This window comes from Phaenicophaeus curvirostris, chromosome 2 (assembly GCF_032191515.1).
Source record: "Phaenicophaeus curvirostris isolate KB17595 chromosome 2, BPBGC_Pcur_1.0, whole genome shotgun sequence".
Classification (NCBI taxonomy): Eukaryota; Metazoa; Chordata; class Aves; order Cuculiformes; family Cuculidae; genus Phaenicophaeus; species Phaenicophaeus curvirostris.
Window position 1 is genome coordinate 29,875,985 of NC_091393.1, and position 19,998 is coordinate 29,895,982.

Consider the following 19,998-nt stretch of genomic DNA (forward strand, 5'->3'; position numbering starts at 1 on the left):
TTGAACAGGAATGTCGTGCCCAATTACGACTACTGTGCCCCTCAGTCCAGAAGCTAAACTAAATAATACAGCAAATAATACTGAACTCTGTTGGAAACATAAGTGTCTTAAGAATAAAACATAAATTAGTTGGAAATTACTTATTAAAACATAAAGCCTTGCCTCTGTTGAACTGAGTTTTACAGTCCCTTTCTGGTTGGATGAACTATCTGCACAGTCCACCAGTTTCAGGAGTGCAGCCCTGACAGAAAGTTTTGCCCCTGGCTGAGTATATAATACAGGGGATAGCAGATTATAGTCACACACACAGCATTTGAAGTATTGACACCTTAATGATGGCACCTTAACCCTGCTAAGGGACATGGTTTAGTGTTTGATAGGAATGGTTGGACTCGATGATCCGGTGGGTCTCTTCCAACCTGGTTATTCTAAGATTCTATGATTCTATGATGCTCAAAGCCTTCCAAATAGGCACCCCACCATTCTGGAACTGCTGAAACCTGACTGGATGTTCTTTTCACAACCTCATGTTTTTTTCTCTAAGTCGTGCCAGGAGAAAAGTAGATGTTCACACTGATGATCATTTCATTGAGAAGGAATTAGCTTCTATCCTGCCCAGCAATGCTCTTCATAACACCCTGCTGTCATCAGGAATAATGTTCACGAGCCAGCCCACGGGAATACCTTACCCAGGAGAAGAAGAAAGTCATATCCGTTGCAGTTAACACATCTGCAAAGACATGTTTGGAGAAAGACCTGGGGAATATGGATACAATCTGCTCATTTGAGGTACCTACCCTAAGCTTAAATTCTAGGCACTTGCTGAAGTAGCTCTACTATAAGAGTTTGAGCTCCATATGGAGAGATAAGGGCTTTTGAAGGTCCCAGAAAGAAATGTTAACAGTGTAAGCTTTTTATTAGATCTCTCCAAATATTCCTTCAAAACACAGGGTAAGACTAATGTCCAGAATTCCCACGGCAAAGTTTTTTTAATATTACACATAAAATTTCCAGGTGACTACCAGAACCACCTAAAATAATATTAAAAATCAGCCATCATTGCAGAGAAGGCCGGGTTGGATGGGGCTTGGGCAGCCTGATCTAGTGGGAGGTGTCCCTACCCATGCAGGGAGTTGGAACTGGATGATCTTTAAGGTCCCTTCCAACCCAAACGTGATTCATTCTATTCTATGAGAACAGTAGCCTCACATGCCCCACCCAGCCAAAGAGAACAGAAGGAGCAACATGACTTTATTTCTGTCTTCTCACACCCTAATAAGGGATGCAGGTAAACATCTGAATTCTCAACAAGTGAAATCCAACAAAGATTTATAATGATTTCTTTACTCTCCTCATTGGGAGTGATTACCTCACTCACCAGGAACTATTTTTTAATACGCTTGAGGTTTTATAGCCTTGAAAATGCACAGTAGGCATCAGTCCTTCAAAGAGCAGCCCTTTGGTGAGTCTAGGAAGAACTTTAGCTACCAGCACTTCTTTCTTTTTGTTCATCTTATCATTGCCTTGAATGTAGGTTTAAATAATTTTATTGTTAACTGTGAATAACACCCTTAGTCCAAGAAGCCACAACAAGTTTATTTGAATGGATAACTATACAATCCAGAATTCAGGAATTCATTTTCTCAGTATTTTAAGTGTTCTGAAATGTTTTTCGTTCTCCCACATCTAATAAGGATTTTTTTTTCTGCACTATCATTGCATTTCTTCAAAGCATTTCCAAGAAGAACACTCCAAATTATGTCCCCTCAGCTAGTTCATCTGTTCGGTCAATAAGCAACATTTTATTGCTTTTATGAATTAAGCCCACTTTACATCCAATCATTTTGCAAACATCTGTAGCCGAATCAGTCTAGGGAGCTTTTGAAAAATCAATCAGGAGGGAACAGCTTTCACTTCTTTCTTTTTTTTTTTTTAATTTTAATAAAGTATTTACACATGTTTTCTCCTCATGAAATAGGAAAAGTACTAAGCTTAGCTGTCATATTTGAACATTGCAGTGAAGTTCCCTTGCATGTTTATGTTTTTCTTATTTTAAAAGGAGAGATATGATGCTGACATTAGAATAAAAAATCGACTGAAAATTTTTGTCCTAGCTATAAGCAAATAAACCAAAATTTTTATCTCAGCAGTCTAGTAACAGTTCATAATGTAATTTCTGAGGTGTGTAGCAAGGTCACAGTGTTTCAATTGTCTTTTGTCTTCAACTTTTCATTGAGTAGGAAGCAAGAAAGAAAGAAAGGAAAAAGCTTTGAAATAATATAAAGAATTTGATATTGGAGCTTACTGAGATTTCTTAATCTATTTTTTCATTTGAAAAATGATGATTCATAAAGTTCAAATTTTTTTCAAAGGATGTGCAAGCTAGTTTTGACAAGAATAAAACTGTTATTTACACTGAGAAAGAATCATACCCTAGATTAACCTAAAGGCTAAGATATTCAGCTTGGACTTTTTAAGAAAAAATAACTTACATTCAGCCTAACAACCTGATATGGTGTTGCAATATTCCCAGATGAAATGGAGGTTTTTTCATTTTGAAAGGATTTAGTTTCATCAGATCGTGCAATGGGAAAATTGTCTAGATTTTGGAAAATCTCTTGATACAGGAAAATACTTTTTCTTCCCTTGGAACCAAGACAGTTCTACCTTCTAGTGTGATGATTCATGAGCCAGGTTGGTTTCAGTCAAATAGAGATAATTTCCTTCATTCTACCTTTACTTGATTTCTCTAACTGAGCTGGAAAATGTTTGGGTTGGTTTGCTATATTTTTTTGCTATGCAGTACAGATTAATAACAGTAAGTTGCGCCCATCTGGTGTTTCCTCTGGTTGACATGGGAGTGAAAAGGGACATATTTCTGTCTGAATAACCTTGGAGGAAAAGCATATCAATTATGAAGAACCAGAGCAAACTGTGAAAAACTGAAGCAAAGCCCTGGAGTGGTGACTTTTTCAAGTTTACCAGTTTAAACAAAGTTAATTTTATCCACCTATGGTAATTATCTGAATGGCCACGATACTTCCTGACATCAGTTACTGCTGAGTTAGTGAATCAATAATGAGGATTGTAATAATGTTGAAGATATTGGAAATCAGGTTCTTGGTCATCTGAAAGAACTGACAAGTTCTTGGGCTTTTACTGTTCACATATATCTTCCTTGAAAATGGGAAGGTGAGTCATTGGATGTAATAGGTTTATGAATTGAGACATTTTGCATAGAAAATACTTAAGTTTATACTTTTAAGCTTAGCAAATGAAAGGTCAAATGTTTCATCCTCTTCCGAATGTTATTCCTCATATCATGTTAGAAGAATTCAGTTAGAAACTCCTATCTCCTTCACACCTTGTAGAGATACTTCCACCCACATAAAATAAACCAGAACATTAATTCCACTGCTGGCTATTTTTGGCTGCCTTCACTCAGGAGAAGGTGGAAAACTTGCTACTGTGAGTTCAGTGGTGGGTTTCTGCTTCCTAGCAGTGCAACAGTTTGATGCAGAACTGCTCTGTCCTGCTACAGCCCTTTGGGGAAAAAAAAGGCCTGTAGGAGCAACAAAGATGCTTTCCTGAAATTCAGACCCCGCTTGGCACTAGCCAGCCTACACAGGGATGGTCTGAAGATGCACTGTCCAAAAGAAACTGCCAGGAATTGTGTTCCGGATTCACCAGGAGGGAGTGACCATGCAGGCTGCACCCACCGGCTGGAGAAATGCCCTGTTCTGTGGGACAAACCCATCACACCTCCACCTCTCCTATCTCCTCACCACCTCAGATGCTGCTACATGGGATCACAGAATCATAGAATCATAGAATCACCAGGTTGGAAGAGACCCACTGGATCATCGAGTCCAACCATTCCTATCAATCACTAACCCATGTCCCTCAGCACCTTGTCCACCCGTCCCTTAAACCCCTCCAGGGAAGATGACTCAACCCCGTCCCTGGGCAGCCTCTGCCAGTGCCCAATGACCCTTTCAGTGTAATATTTTTTCCTGATGTTCAGCCTAATGGATCACCACCTGTGGGACTTGACCCAAGATCCTTGCCTCCTTCTCATCACATGCATCAACTCCTTGATTTCACATCACAGGGAGGGCTAGTAAAATGAAACAGCTTGAATCCACTCGGTCTCCTTTCCATTTTACTAGTGTCTGCGTCACCGTGCTTGGCTGCGCTCACTAGGTGCTTTGTTTTTTATTTTCCTAACTCATTCTTTTGCTCTGTGCTCCTTGGGAACCACCTTGCTGTGCAATGGACGCGGGTACCCAGTCTGTCTGAATGCATTTGGCATGTTAACTGATTTTAACAACGTTCCTACAGGTGCTTAACATACATTGCTGGCAATTTATTTGGGAATGTCATTTGAATATTTTCTCAGAATCACTAAAATGTTTATTGATGTCATAATTAATTGTGTTACTTCTGATGTTTGCTTTCCCAGGCACCGTTTCATGTTATCACCCCAAAAAACCAAACCAAACCAACCCAACACAAACCCAAACAATAAAATCCCCAAATTAAAGTATGATAAAACAGACTAGTTTTGTAATATTTGTTCTTTGTTCCTTAGTGCCCTCCCCATTTAAAAAAAAAAGGGAGGAAAAGTAATAAAAGTAGTAACTAACAGGTTTTTCCTCTCAAAATGAAGTTTTAAATTATTGTTTGTTGTTTATCTAGAGCTGGAGATTGTGTGTTGGCAACTGGTATATTGACACCTCCTACAAGCTTCACCTGGGAGTTTCAGGAGAAAGGATACAAGCTTTTTAAAACAAGAGGCTTTTGGCCAATTTCAGTAAATTCACCTTATTTACGTAACACGGGTGCTGGAGGCCCTACAAGCCTCAGTGCTCCGGCGACTCGGGATAACTAGCCAAGAAGACACACAGAGCATCTCACAGACAGAGCAGGTACTGGTGATGAATAATCTGGGAGAATGGTCACAAAAATTGTAGCATTTCTGCCAGTACCTTTGAAGATTTCCACCCCTGAGTAGGGGAAACACAAACAGTTGGTTTAGCATTCACCACGACTGCAGGAAGAGAAAACCCCAGTGAGGAGACCACAGGCAGCAAAGAAAGAAACCTCCTGAAGCAGATCAGCTGTCAATATAATACAAGTATTTTATGTTGGCAGAAGATCTGCCTAGGAGGCTCTTGCTCAGCTTTCTCCCTTTCTTTCCATGAATTCTCATCCAACTTCTTTCTCTTCTGCTTCCCTTTCCTAGCTCTTCCTCGCAGACCCCCAGCTGTGCTGAATCACATCAGGGTCTGTGTTTTAACAGCAGCAGTAAAGACAGAGACAAAATCAAATGTCCGAGGTGAGAAATCATAGAATCACAGAATAATAGAATCACCAGGTTGGAAGAGACCCACCGGATCATTGAGTCCAACCATTCCTATCAATCACTAACCCACGTCCCTCAGCACCTCATCCACCCATCCCTTAAACCCCTCCAGGGAAGGGGACTGAACCACCTCCCTTGGGCAGCCTGTTACCCCCATGTGCCTCCCTGAAGCAGTTCTGCAGTGGAAGATTCCTGCAAACAAAAGGCAGGAGGGCAGATATCTTCATAGCCCTTCTACCAGGAGCTTTGGCATGTGCTTTAAATTATTTGCCCAGCAGCTACACAAACCCAGCTCAAAATGCATTTACACCCCCTGGGAGTCTGAGCCTCCACCAGGAGCTGCACACAAGAACCAACATCACAAGCATTTAAAAGCAATGCCTCCTGATACAAACTGATGGTTCTTCAAAAGCTGGTTTAGACTTATGGGGTAATAAAGCCCCCTTGCATTGAGGTCACCTGAGTAACCCCATAGCCTAGACTGTTGTCAGCTCCCCTAACGATGTGGTACCTAGAGCTTTACCACAGGGACTCTGGGCTGTCTGGTTAGGTGTGATCTCTGCGTCTAGCATGAGGGAGCTGAACTGTCTGGGATGATTCCTGCACTTACCTTCAGCGTTAACAGTTGGTGTGTTGCAGGGACGGCAGCACCCAAGATAAGAGCAAACTTCTACATTTGTTTTATGCTGCCTTGCAGATCAGCCTGCAGGAGTGCTCATAGCTTCCCTGAGCAGCCTCTGCTTGGCAGGTTTCAGTCGCTGCTGATCCAGCTTTAGGTAATATCTAATGAGCAAGGTTCAGCCTTTTTTCAGCTTCATCTTCTTCTCTCTTCACGATTCATTTTTTCCCTCCCAGTTGTGCTTTAATAGCCTCTAAAACTTACACATCCAGCACAGTCAGCAAAAACAGCGCTGGGAATCAGAATCTCACAAACTGTCAAAAACTAAACCAACTGTTCATTAACGTTTTTAACAGTGAAGAGAAGATCTGGAGATCTGTACAGTTGGTTTCCCCACGGAACCGTCAGCAGAAGAAGCATAACTATTTTCTATGCGTTTCTACTCTTAGTCTTGGCCAATAAGATAAGAAATGGCATTTTTTTTATAGCTAATAATCATTATGAGGCACTAATTGCCAGATTTGAAAACACTTCTAACCTACATAATTTCATTGTTTATGATATTAACTATTAAAGCACAGAGGATCGTTTGTGACACCCCCTGGACAAAAGACCAGGCTGTAGATTTGCATTAATGCTCCGGTAAACAAATGATCATCAAGGAAAGATTAAAACGCAGAGGTGGTTTCTATTCTTTCTCTGTATTCCCCCCCCCCATCCAGTTTTCTTTCTCCTGGCATTACAAGTATCTCAGCTGCATTTTCAAATGTTTGATTATCATGTAAGCACGCTCTATAAAGTGGTGCATAACAGCATCATAACCCATATGTTCCCCACCACGACAGAACAAAAGCGTTTCTTGTGTTTCGTTGTAGAAACTAAATAGGAACCGTTCATTCAAATCTTCAACTTCCCCTAAATGAAACACAGAAAGTAGGTGTAAGCTACAACATTCTATGCGATCCAATGCAAATGTATGCAAATTTCTTCATATTAGAATCATTGTCTAGTTGTCATCCTCACATGGGGCACATCAAAGCCATATGACCCGATTTTGCACCTGCTGTTTAATTAAATTTACAAGGCAGACACTCTCTCTACTCCCGGTGATATACAAATCCACTTTTACTACCGCAGCTTCTAATTTACAAGGTAGTCGACCGCTGTGTTTCACCGTCAATATCTGCCCAACTGCTCTTTGTTAAAGTGGAGATTAAAACCTGAAAACTGGCCACCATTTGGGTGAAAGAATTAAATGAAATATTAAATGTGATTTCCCTCTTCACTTTTTTAAAAAATGGGGCAAAAGGGAAACTGCAATAGGAACACTTCATACTAATTACAGCAGTCTTGATTTTTCCTTTCCCCTGCTGTGAAGAGGCCGAGACACAGCACTTTCGTCAAGTTATCAATAGTTTTTTTCTGTTTTGCAGGAGCCATATGTTGAAATGTAGCAATGCATCAATGCTAGTACCAATGATATTAACAAAGCTGTCTCTTTTCCTGGATGATCATGCAAAGTTTTCAGTATTTGTGCTATTGAATACATGTCTTGTTTGGAAATGATTTTACTGATCTTAATTGGATTTTTTTCCCCAAGAAAAACCCAAAACTTGTTCCTTTTAGAACATCGGCTGGTGCTCTACTATAGCTAACTCAATTATTACCAAACCCCTGTTATTCATAGTACATGTAGATACATGGACCTCACTAATTAATCTTTATTTCACATACAGAGTCATAGAAAGTTTTGTGCTGGAAGGGACCATTAATGACCATCTAGTCCACCTCTCCACCTTGGGCAGGGACCAGGTTGCTCAAAGCCCCATCCAACCTGGCCTTCAACACATCCAATGATGGGGCAGCCAGAGATTCTCTGGGCAACCCGTGCCTCTGCCTCCCCACCGCAAAGATATTTTTTCTCTGTATCCAATCTACCCTCTTTTATTTCAAAGCTGTTGCCCCTTTTTCTGTCACTACAGCTCTTTTAAAGCCCACCTTAAGCACTGCCACACAGTTTCTCCAGAGCCTCTTCTTGGCTAAGCAAGTATACTTGAGTTTAATTATTAAAAATTATTAAAGTTATATTTAACTGAGAGCAATTGATAGCAGCACATCAGAGAACAGGCAAGAAAATCACCATGTGCTCATTTCGTTTTTAAACAGAATGAGGGAAAACATCAGTAATAAGGTATCCACAAGCAATGATACTTTTTCAGTGAGCTACCTTTGACTAAAATAGTGAAATTAGCTCATTCTCACCTTGTTTATACTTAATTTAATGTTGTATCCTGTAACTGTCTCCGAGGATAGATGGGAGATGAGAGAAAACAGGAGCAGAAATCTTCCCTTGAGAAGTGACAGTGTTTGCTATAACCTCAAGGAGCAGAGGGACATTTTTGGGGCTGCCTGTGGATGGCAGCACACATTCACCCAACGACAACCACGCCTGAGAGAAAAGTTAGAACTACTCAATACAGATAAATTAAAGGGAATTTTGTTCCCCTCTGATTTTTTTTTTTTTTTTCATGAGCTACATGGGGTAAATCCCTGAGAACCTGCAGGGTTTTCTGATGATGTGAGGAGAGGAAAAAAGCTATGAAATTGATGCCCATCCCAACACCTCCTGCCACAGTTGTAACGTGAAATAACTCATCCCAAATTCCCAGACTGCTGCCTGCAGGCTTCCCTTGCTGGGGCTGCTGTGAACAGTGATGGGACATTCAGTCTCAGAGTTTTCTGAAGCTAAGCTGATGCTTAGCCCCACACTTACTGGTGGCCACAGGGCTAGGAGGACGTGCGGATGGCTGAACCTCCTCCACCTGCTGTGAAACAGGTGGGATTTGGCTGCAGCACCTGTGGAAGCTCTCCGAGAAGGACAAATTCTCAGAAGGTGCCTGTCTCCGTCCAGTATTTCTGAGGCGCACCTCACGTTTTTACATCAGCACTGACCCCTGTGTAAGTTTCTTCCTGGACTGTTCCATATAGGCCATTTCTGAAGTGACTTGAGCAACGAAGCTGGTGAGGGGGCTGGAGAACAGGCCTTGTGAGGAGCGGCTGAGAGAGCTGGGGGTGTTCAGCCTGGAGAAGAGGAGGCTGAGGGGAGACCTCATTGCTCTCTACAACTACCTGAAAGGAGGTTGTGGAGAGGAGGGAGCTGGGCTCTTCTCCCAAGGGACGGGGGACAGGACGAGAGGGAATGGCCTCAAGCTCCACCAGGGGAGGTTCAGGCTGGACATCAGGAAAAATTTTTCACGGCAAGGGTCATTGGGCACTGTCCGAGGCTGCCCAGGGAGGGGGTTGAGTCTCCTTCCCTGGAGGGGTTTAAGGGATGAGTGGACGAGGTGCTGAGGGACATGGGTTAGTGTTTGATAGGAATGGTTGGACTCGATGATCCAGTGGGTCTCTTCCAACCTGGTGATTCTATGATCTGTGACTTGCCAGAGTTTTCCTGAGCCTCCACTGGTTCAACATCAATCCCTTGAGCCCTTTGGAAAAGTTAATTCAGATCGGAAGTTATAGAATCACAGAATCACTAGGTTCGAAAAAACCTTCGAAATGATGAAGTCCAACCATCATTAATGCTTGTGGCTTTTCCCAGGATACGGGTTACCAAGTGTGTGTTTCCAGCACAGTCTTTTTCTCCTTAGTTTTTCCTTGTTTCTCCTGAGGGTATCTGCATAATTGTGGGAGCTGCTCTTTGTGGGAAGGTGCTCCAGGTGTGGCACAGAAGGAGTTGCCACGAATTCAACAGTGGCTGAAAGTGTGAAGTGGGTCAAGATTTTCAAATAACCACAAAAAGACAGGGAAAAAACCCCAAACAAAACCAAACCAGAAATTAAAAGACCGCATTTGACTCATGTTTGTGCAAGTTTGGACATGACTAAAAGACTCAGAGGGAGCTGACAGCAGAGTTTTGCCCAGTGTTCTCACACCATGAAAATGGACACACACAATAGTCTTTGTCTACCTTGAATATTTTATAATATACATTTTACACAAAGAGAAATAATTAAGATGTAACTCTTAAATAAAAAACGACCCAGTTTCAGCATAGCCTACTTTGGGTTACCATAATACCTTAATTTTCCTGTTGATTCATATTTTAATGAGGAAACTATTATTGCAGTATCTTCATTGTTTAATTAAAATTATAATTTGATATTAAAATGCTAAAGCACAAAAGTTAGTTCTTGCTGAAGGGTAGCTTCAGGAAACCAAAGGCTTATAAGGGTTGTTATGGCTTTGAGAAATTAGATGTGGTCACCAAATTGCATCTGATTTTTTTTTTTTTCAGTGATAATAACCTCATTGAGAACATACTGGGCTCCATAAAGAATCAGTGGATTAAATTTGGTAGCCTGCATAATCCAAAAGGTCACTCTTGATGGTCAGTGTTGAACTTTAGGCTTTAAACTCTATAAATCAAGCAAATCAATAGTTAGAAGCAATTGCACTTAGCATTTGCATAGTGTTGAAAAATACAGACCAGAGAACTAATAAACCCTGAAGGTCTCCATCCTAATTCATTTCCTGCTCCACTTCAGCACTAACAGCATTCAGCATTTCATCATTTTATAGGATCTATTATTTTAAAGGCAAATAGAGGTTAAAGTGTGAAGATATAATAGCCTCTTCCAGGAAGAATATACAGTAAATACGAATCGATAGATGTTAGAACGTATATGTAAGTGGAATTACTGATACAAATGAGAAAGTGTTCTCACTTATATCCCAGAATAGTTTGTGGTGTTAAGAGAGGAGATAGGTAGTTCTGAGGAGCCCCAGGACAGGGTGCTGCTGCCCAAAGGGAAACATTTATTTCACTTTAGGTTCTGTGGGATATCTGGTCCGTTCTCTAGATTGTGCTCCAAAGGTCACTCACAAATCCTGTGTCACCTGTGCAGGTGTCTCTGGACCCTGGTAGACCTCAAATGACATTATGTGCCCATATTTATCTGACAGAGCTATTCATAGAATCACAGAATCACCTGGTTGGAAGAGACCCACCGGCTCATCGAGTCCAAGCATTCCCATCAATCACTAAACCATGTCCCTCAGCACCAGCTTCGCTGCTCTTCTCTGGACTCGATTCCTCTGGTGGTGGTGACTAAATGCTCAGCTCAGCTGCCTGATCCTCATTCTCTCTAGGGTGCGAGGGGATCTGTGGGGTTAGGGGAGCCAGAGCCTCCAGGAGATGGAAATTCATCTCAGCTGAGTTTCCGTAGTGTAGTGGTTATCACGTTCGCCTAACACGCGAAAGGTCCCCGGTTCGAAACCGGGCGGAAACATCTGCGCAAATGTTTTTTTCAGGGGACGGTATTGAAGGAGCTGGCGGGTGTGCTGGCCAAACCCCTTTCCATCATCTTCCAACACTCCAGGCCTGTCAGTCTGACCTCAGTGCGACTCGGCTGCTGGATGAGGGAAAGGCTGTGGATGGATCTTCCTGGACTTCAGTAAAGCCTTTGACACAGTTTCTCACAGCGTTCTGCTTGAGAAACTGTCACCTCTGGGCTGGACAGGTGCACACTCTCCTGGGTGGAAAACTGGTTGGATGGAGGGCCCAGAGAGTGGTGGGAAATGGAGTTAACTCCAGCTGGAGGCCAGTGACAAGTGGGGTTCCCCAGGGCTCAGTGCTGGGTCCAGCCCTGTTCAGTGTCTTTATCAATGACCTGGATGAAGGCATCGAGTGCACCCTGAGCAAGTTTGCGGACGACACTAAGCTGGGTGGAAGTGTGGATCTGCTGGAGGGTTGGGAGGCTCCAAAGGGATCTGAACAGGCTGGGCCGCTGGGCTGAGTCCAATGGGATGAGGTTTAACAAGGCCAAATGCCGGGTCCTGCACTTGGGGCACAACAACCCTGAGCAGCTACAGACTAGGAGAAGTCTGTCTAGAAAGCTGCCTGGAGGAGAGGGACCTGGGGGTGTTGGTTGACAGGGACTGAACATGAGCCAGCAGTGGCCCAGGTGGCCAAGAAGGCCAATGGCATCTTGGCTTGGATCAGACACGGCGTGACCAGCAGGTCCAGGGAGGTTCTTCTCCCTCTGGACTCGGCACTGGTGAGACCACTGCTCGAATCCTGTGTTCAGCTCTGGGCCCCTCACCACAAGAAGGATGTTGAGGCTCTGGAGCGAGTCCAGAGAAGAGCAACAAAGCTGGTGAGGGGGCTGGAGAACAGGCCTTATGAGGAACGGCTGAGAGAGCTGGGGGTGTTTAGCCTGGAGAAGAGGAGGCTGAGGGGAGACCTCATTGCTCTTTACAACTACCTGAAAGGAGGCTGTGGAGAGGAGGGAGCTGGGCTCTTCTCCCAAGTGACAGGGGACAGGACGAGAGGGAATGGCCTCAAGCTGCACCAGGGGAGGTTCAGGCTGGACATTAGGAAAAAAATTTTCCCAGAAAGGGTCATTGGGCACTGGCAGAGGCTGCCCAGGGCAGGGGTTGAGTCCCCTTCCCTGGAGGGGTTTAAGGGACGGGTGGATGAGGTGCTGAGGGACATGGTTTAGTGATTGATGGGAATGGTTGGACTCGATGATCCAGTGGGTCTCTTCCAACCTGGTGATTCTCTGATGATCCGGTGGGTCTCTTCCAACCTGGTGATTCTGTGATTCTGTGATTCTTGAGACACAGCTGGAGGATGGACAGGATACTGTGGCATATCTTGGGTGAAGGATGAGAATTCAGCTTGTATGTACATGAACAGAGTCCTAAACATACTTAGGCAATAATGAGAGGTACGGATATGTAGGCATCTGCATTTGGGTGCATTAGTCTTGAGTGCAAACTCAAGTAAGAACCTACCAAAGCAGATGGGAGAATTCACTCTCTCAAACATAGCTCAGTGTCATCAGAAAGCCCTTAGTATGTCTTGACCTCTAGCTGCTCCACAGGACAATGATGTCTTGTAGGTCCAGTGTGATATTGCCAGGTCGCCTAGAACGGCACCAGACTTTCATGACCGTGCAGCTCAGTCTCACACAAATGTCCACATACAGTTTCGAGCAATCCAAGAAGCAGACTGGGAAGAATTCAGACTTCTGGAGCAGGTTGCAAATATAACATGACCACCAAAAATGCAATTGAGTGAAGAGCTGCTACAGATGAGTGTGTGGTCCTGTTTAAAAGAGACAAACCCCAGAGTTAACGATGCCTGCAAAAGCAGGGCATTGGATTCGATCATCCATGAAAAAGCCTTACTTTTCATGGTCCTAGCATAGGAAATAGGGACCAACGTGGTTACCACCAAAGAAAAGAAAGACTGGAAATATTCTGTCACATGCAGGTTCTGGTAGGGGAAGTTGCGGGCTCTTTGCTCTACTCACACCAGTGAGGGAACATGGCTTAGAGGTGAGATTTCTTGCTTGTACTCAAGCAACTGCATAACTCTGTCCTGAGGGGCTTCTTGAAAAACTCTGCCCATTATTAGCAATGGAGTAATTTTTATGGCTTTACATTTTTAAAAGTTTACCATTTTTTTCCAGGTGATTTCTGATGACTGTAATTGGTGACTTCTAAAAATCAGAAGAATGGGCATTGTTCTATGCGAAGAATGAAAAATGATGAAGAAAGAAAACTTAGAGGCTAAAACAATATCCAGGCCCTTCAGCATTTTTCTTTTGTGTATGATATACAAATTTGTAAATGACGGAGTCAGAAAGGAAGACTTTTGAAATATCCTTCCAAAAAGCTGATTTCTTTTGGACTCTTGTAAACTGTCAGTGTTTTGATTGCTAGAGACTATGCATCATGTGTAATGAAATGTCTTATCCGTGCAGCTCCACAAGTGTAGAAGACCAATAAATTGAGTCCAGTATTTTTCCAGCTTTGCATCAGCAGGAGGGACGTTGCACATATTTGAATTTAAACTGGGCAAGAGGACAAGAGATAACAGGAGATAAGCTTTACTAGTCAGCAAGTATCATCAGCAGGACTGACATAAAAGACAAGTTTTAATTGCAAAAACATACCAACAATGTCATATAAAGACATCACTGCAGTTCATCCGTGGGTGTAGTGAATAGTGCATGTGTGTTAAATTTATCAGTGTTTCGCAGGAAAAACAAGCAAACAAACAAAAAGGTTAGAACTTGTGTACCGATCCTTTCAAAACAATTGGCTGATTTTTCTCTCACTTTTCAGAAGTACTTACATAGAATTTTAAAAGCCGGTGTCTGTTCCTTACCAATACTTCTTTTTGTCACTCTGAAATATGCAAACCACTTCACTTCAGATGGAACAAACTGCTTCACTTGAAGGAAGAGAGCGTTGAAAGGAAGAGGCTTGTATTAACAGGGAGAACAAATATTGATGTTATAACCTGGACCAAAGCATTTGCATCGTGTTTTAGTTTGATTAACCATATTGTCTCCTCATTAGCACCAGCAGCATCTGAATGGCTGAAGTGCAATCTCTTCATCTATCGATCACGAGGATCAATGTGACTGGGGTGAGTTGAAAATCCCTGCGTGAGAAGTCACAGTGTGAACAGGATCAGGAGGGAGAAAGGGAATGTCCACAGTGCTTCGGAGGCCACTGCCGATGAGGACTTTGTCCTGACTTCTGTACGTAGGGTCAAGTTTGTCCTTGCAGGAAAGATTACTCCTACCTCAAGAACAGCTCAGCATCTGATAGAAGACAGGCTTTGTACTAAGCAGGTAAGTGGTGGAGGGTTGAAACAAAGCAACACTCACATCCAGAAGAGGCTGAAACAACAAGGATCAAACACAGAGCTGAACCACAGCAAAGTTAGTCCAAAAGGACCACTGAGACACCACCCAGGAAGCTGCTGGATGAAGTACCTGAGAGGACTCTGCAAGGCACCAAGTTCTTTACAGTCTGCGTTCTAGATTACACAGAATAATTTCAGAAGATCTCATTCATTTTCTAATAACATCTTTGTTTTTGAAAAGTAACCCACCTTTGTTTGCTTTGTTGTGCTCCTAGCAAAGCTAAGGGAGAGGTGGTAAGCTTTTAAAACTCCGGACAGCTTTGTGGTGCCTCCAGCAGTCAGGAGGGTCCTGACTTTTCCCTAAATTCTTGGATGAAGGGTAGAGTACGGGTCAATGGGGAGCCTGGGACCCAAAGTTTTGTCAGTCAGAAGCAATCCTGAGCGAGGCTGCAAATTACATTTATTTTGTTTAAGCTGGAACTATTTCAATTTTTTTTCAGGGTTCTCTCCATTTAAAAAGACCAAGTTAGAGCAGAATGGCTCACCTGTTTTGAAACTTGGTTTTTATTTATTCAGCACTGGAAAATTGTGGACCCACACATGGAACACGATGGTTATTGAGGTGAGTTTCTTGAGGTACAGATCATCAGCAGGTGGAAAAAGACTTCTCTCTGGCAAGCATGCATGGGAGCTGAAACAAAACTAGAAAAGCTTGTGAGGCATCAGGCAAAGCAAGAAAAATAACCGAAAGACAACATTAAGAGGAGCACAAACAGCCTCGTCTTGTGCATTCACCCAGCTTGGTAGTAAGAGAAAGGGTACTTTTCATAGAATCATAGAATCATAGGAAAACCAGGTTGGAAAAGACCCACCGGATCATTGAGTCCAACCATTCCTATCAAACACTAAACCATGTCCCTTAGCACCTCGTCCACCCATGCCTTAAACACCCCCAGGGAAGGTGACTCAACCCCCTCCTTGGGCAGCCTCTGCCAGGGACCAATGACCCTTTCTGTCAACCATTTTTTCCTAATGTCCAGCCTGACCCTCCCCTGGCGGAGCTTGAGGCCATTCCCTCTCGTCCTGTCCCTTGTCACTTGGGAGAAGAGCCCAGCTCCCTCCTCTCCACAACCTCCTTTCAGGGAGTTGTAGAGAGCAATGAGGTCTCCCCTCAGCCTCCTCTTCTCCAGGCTAAACACCCCCAGCTCTCTCAGCCGCTCCTCTTGTTCTCCAGCCCCCTCACCAGCTTTGTTGCTCTTCTCTGGACTCACTGCAGAGCCTCAACATCCTTCTTGTGGTGAGGGGCCCAGAACTGAACACAGGATTCGAGGAGCGGTCTCACCAGTGCCGAGTCCAGAGGGAGAAGAACAAGCCTTGAAAAATGCCTAAGACATCAGGTCTGAACCCTGCAGGTCATTCTTACACTAAAAGGATTACCTAATAAATAATTTTGTTTTTAAAATGTGATGGACTTCAGAATTCATACTGCCATTTTTTATGTTTTTTATTAATTAAATAAAAAAAAAAAACCAACAAACAAACAATTTGTGCTTTATCTTCCAGTAGGAGAGCTTCAAAATCCAGTTGTAGCAGATGTCCAAAAGCTCCTCGTGTCTGACAAAACACCTGAATATTTTCACAGCTGTGGTGGAAAACAGAATTTTTATGAAATGTCCAGTATATTGTGGCTCCAAGTAGGCTGGAGATCTTCTCACAGCAATTTGAAACATCTCTGTGTAGTTCTATCTGGGAAAATATGTGTGAAGAAGACAAACAAAGTTATTTTAGTATTATATTAGGGTTCACCTCATGCTGAAAGCTTTCACAGTGGTTTCCAAGGTGCCTGTCCCAGATGCAAAGTAAAGTTTCCAGTCTGTCTCAGTGAATCTCTTAAATTTTCTCGCAGTTGAATATAAGTGGCCTCTTATGCAAACAGATGTCTATCTTAGCTATTTTGTACATTTGCCTTCAAAAATGGACACATTTGAGTTTCAATATGGTAATTTCTTTCTAAAGAAAATATGGTGTAGGCAGATAATGGAATTTAATAACGTGCCTTTCCCATTTCTAACTTCTAGGATTCCATACATGTGCAAATCAGAGACTACTTGAGGAGAAACATTTGCAATATTTTAATTAATTTGATGGGTTAAAACACAAGAGTTCTGGGGCATGTCTAGAAAAGTTAAATGCTCTCTTCAGCAGTGCAGTTTCTATCAGATTATTAGCCCCACTGTCCAATAGATAAATAAATAAGCATAATTCTTATTAGTTTCGGGGTTCTAAATGTACTTGGCATCATATAATGTGTGTAAATAAAGACAGTCCCTGCCACACAGAATAATTATCCTCAATTACGCTTTCTGAATCCAGTCTTTGTGGTCCTGTTCTTGCCTTAAGGAGCGAAGAGCCCTTTTGATACAACCACCAGTTTCTTTCTTTTTCTTACTTTTCCCTGTTTGCTTGGTCTTTTCCACTGTTAAGCACTGCCTTGATGAAGCTTTCAGGTGCTTCTACCTCAACTTCATCAGGCTCTTCCTCTGTACCTGTCCCTAAATACCAGCTATCAACCTAACGCTGGTCTACAGAGCCAGTGATGTCTCTCCAGTTAAATTGTTAACCTCTGGTGGATTGTCCACAACTCATTTATGAGACTCTACTAAACAGAAAAGTTGTTCAATACCATAATTGTTAAATAATAAATAAAATAAAATAAAATAAAATAAAATAAAATAAAATAAAATAAAATAAAATAAAATAAAATAAAATAAAATAAAATGTGATGTTGGTATCATAAAAGTAAAGGCAGCCCTTCTGGACAAGCACATGGTCTCTAGAGTTACCGTTAAAACCAAAGATTTGTATGATTTGAAACAAAAATACCACAGAAATGAGATGTGAGTTATTAGTGGAATTCATTTTAAATACTGTTACTCTAGCAAAGCACATGGAACAAATAGGTAGAGTGGGGTTCTCTTCCTTCACCCAGGAAGGGACAAAAGGCTGAAACCCCTCACACACACTGCAGGTGAGATGTAAGGAGTAAATTAAGATCTGGATCTCTGTTCCATCTCAAATACAGTTTTAAGCTGTCCTGGAGTAACAAAAATGAAACAAAACTTTTCCTCAGTCTCTTAGCAAGGAAACATAGTAAAATTGGTCTCTAAACACATTTGCTTAGCTTGTGAGGCAGTAACACTGAGTCCCAGGACCCTAACAGCCCAGGGGCACCCCCTTCTGCCCTTCACCAAGCAACCTCTAAAACCTGCTGTTCTCTCCAAAGTAGGATTCCATAAACAACTTGAAAATAAGGGTAAGTAAAAGCATAGCTCCAATTAGCAAACTTGGAATTAAATTACAATTAAATGCGCTGAACTTCAAGGGGTTACAAGTTCAGATGTTATTTTACTGCAGATCATACCAGCATATTTCTCCTCAATATGGAGTAAATTTGTTCCATGAAGCGATTCCATGCCGTAAAGGCAATAAACGCGATTACTAGGTAGTTTTGGGACTAAAATTCTCCTTGTCTTAGGCTGCTGCAGGTAAGTCCTTTCTCTTTCTTGTAAATCAGGTAGTGGGAAACCAAGGTGAGTAAACATCCACGTACAGAAGTTCCACACAACTCCAAATAGAACACTCATGCATAAAATCCTGTCTGAAATAGGAAGGTTTAAGTTCAGATTTTCACAAAGAAGAGATACCACAATTCAGATTCCCTGTATAATGTAATTTAGACATCCTAATGAATTGGTATGATGGCCTTTTGTTACAAGAAACTCATTTAACTTGACAGACCCTACGAGTTTTCTTTTCTCCCCACAGACACTCACTCCACAGTGATTCATTCCACTAGTGCAGCTGGAGACTTAGAAAAGGAAAGAAAAATCACCTACAGCTTATGAAAAATGTGATAACATAATTTGATCAATTCTGGAAGTAGGTAAATTCGGTTTCGTTGTGGGCACCTCCCAGGTAAGTCTGTGTCTCATCTTTCTACCATGTCCACCTCTGGGTGCTTTGGGTCCATTTCAGCTGCTTTTGCGTCACCTGGAGCTGGGAACAAGCTGACCATCAGCTTGTGTTTTGCTGTGAGTACATCACCTCACTGAGGAAGACACCAAGAACAACAAATTTTTCTTTGGGAAGGTGACTATGTCTTTTTAGAAGGTGTGTGAGTCTTTGAGGAGAACGAGTGCTACTTCATACTGCTTTCTTTTTTTTAGATGTTTCTAAGGGACCTTTACTCAACGTATTTTAGAGACGTAATAACCCACAGGGGAGTGAAATCAAATATAATACTGTATGCATAAACCACAAAAAGTACTGATTAGAGAGAGAAAAAAAAATGTTTGATCAGATTGAAAAAGGTACTATGAAAGTGCAGAGATCTGAATTTTTTAAAGGCTGATTACCATATTGCTGTGCTCAGGGAAATGACTACACATCAGTATACATTTTAATTAAAGCATAAAGTTTTAAAAGTAGATTCTATTGACTTCTTACTCTGTATGCCCAGGGGGCTCCCCTCTCTATTTGATAAAATGTGATATTACTGGCCTGGAAATGTATATTTTGCCAGTAATTGCAAACAGTTATCTAATAAAGGTGACCTCGAATATGAAATTCCTATCCAGATTTATACAATGCATATAGATGTTTTATACATTTGCTTTAGAGTCCCTGTAATGCTATTTGATTACCGTTAGGAAAATCTGTAATTCAGCTGTGAAATTATGAAGCTGCTAAATAAAAAAAAAAAAATCAAAACAGCTCAAATAAGGATTTTTTTTTTGTGATATTGCAAAACGTGTGTTGTGGTTTGAGCTAAATTAGAGTCAGTTTTGTGACTAACTCAGATGCTGTAAGTAACTTCACTCTCTGAAAGCTCACTGCATGTTTTTGAGACAGTCTCTTCTCCAAAGTGATCACACAGGGCATTGGTGTGCAAAAAGGCCAGTAGTTGTACTTAACCAAGGCCACCCTTGAGCTGTTGGAAAAGGGGCTGCGGCTGTGAGGAGGGGCAAATAGAGCAGGGGACCCTAAACTTGCCAATAGAGGGTTCCATCCCATATCCATCACATTCAGTATAAAAGTGAAAGGTCATGAAGGTCTCACTCTCTTCTGCAATGGCCAACATCCAGTGAGGACCTTGTCCGTCTGGTTGCTCCCGATCCCCGATCCATGTGTTCCTGAATCCGATTCCTGATCCCAACTCCCTCCTTGCCGTGGACCCATTCCCTGGTGTCTGCTCTGCAGCATTTGCGGTGATGTAAAGTCATTGAGGGGTGGGGGCGTGATCTCATGGTTTTGTATATATTTTAGTACTTTCTAATTATTTTCATTATT

General features: G+C 42.1%; 1 non-coding gene across 1 annotated transcript; it reads left to right on the plus strand.

Moving 5' to 3' along the window:
• Window positions 1–11,202: 11,202 nt before the first annotated feature.
• On the plus strand, window positions 11,203–11,275 carry TRNAV-AAC (transfer RNA valine (anticodon AAC)). Its single transcript has one exon. It is a non-coding gene; the product is annotated as a tRNA-Val (tRNA).
• The last annotated feature ends 8,723 nt before the right edge of the window (window positions 11,276–19,998 follow it).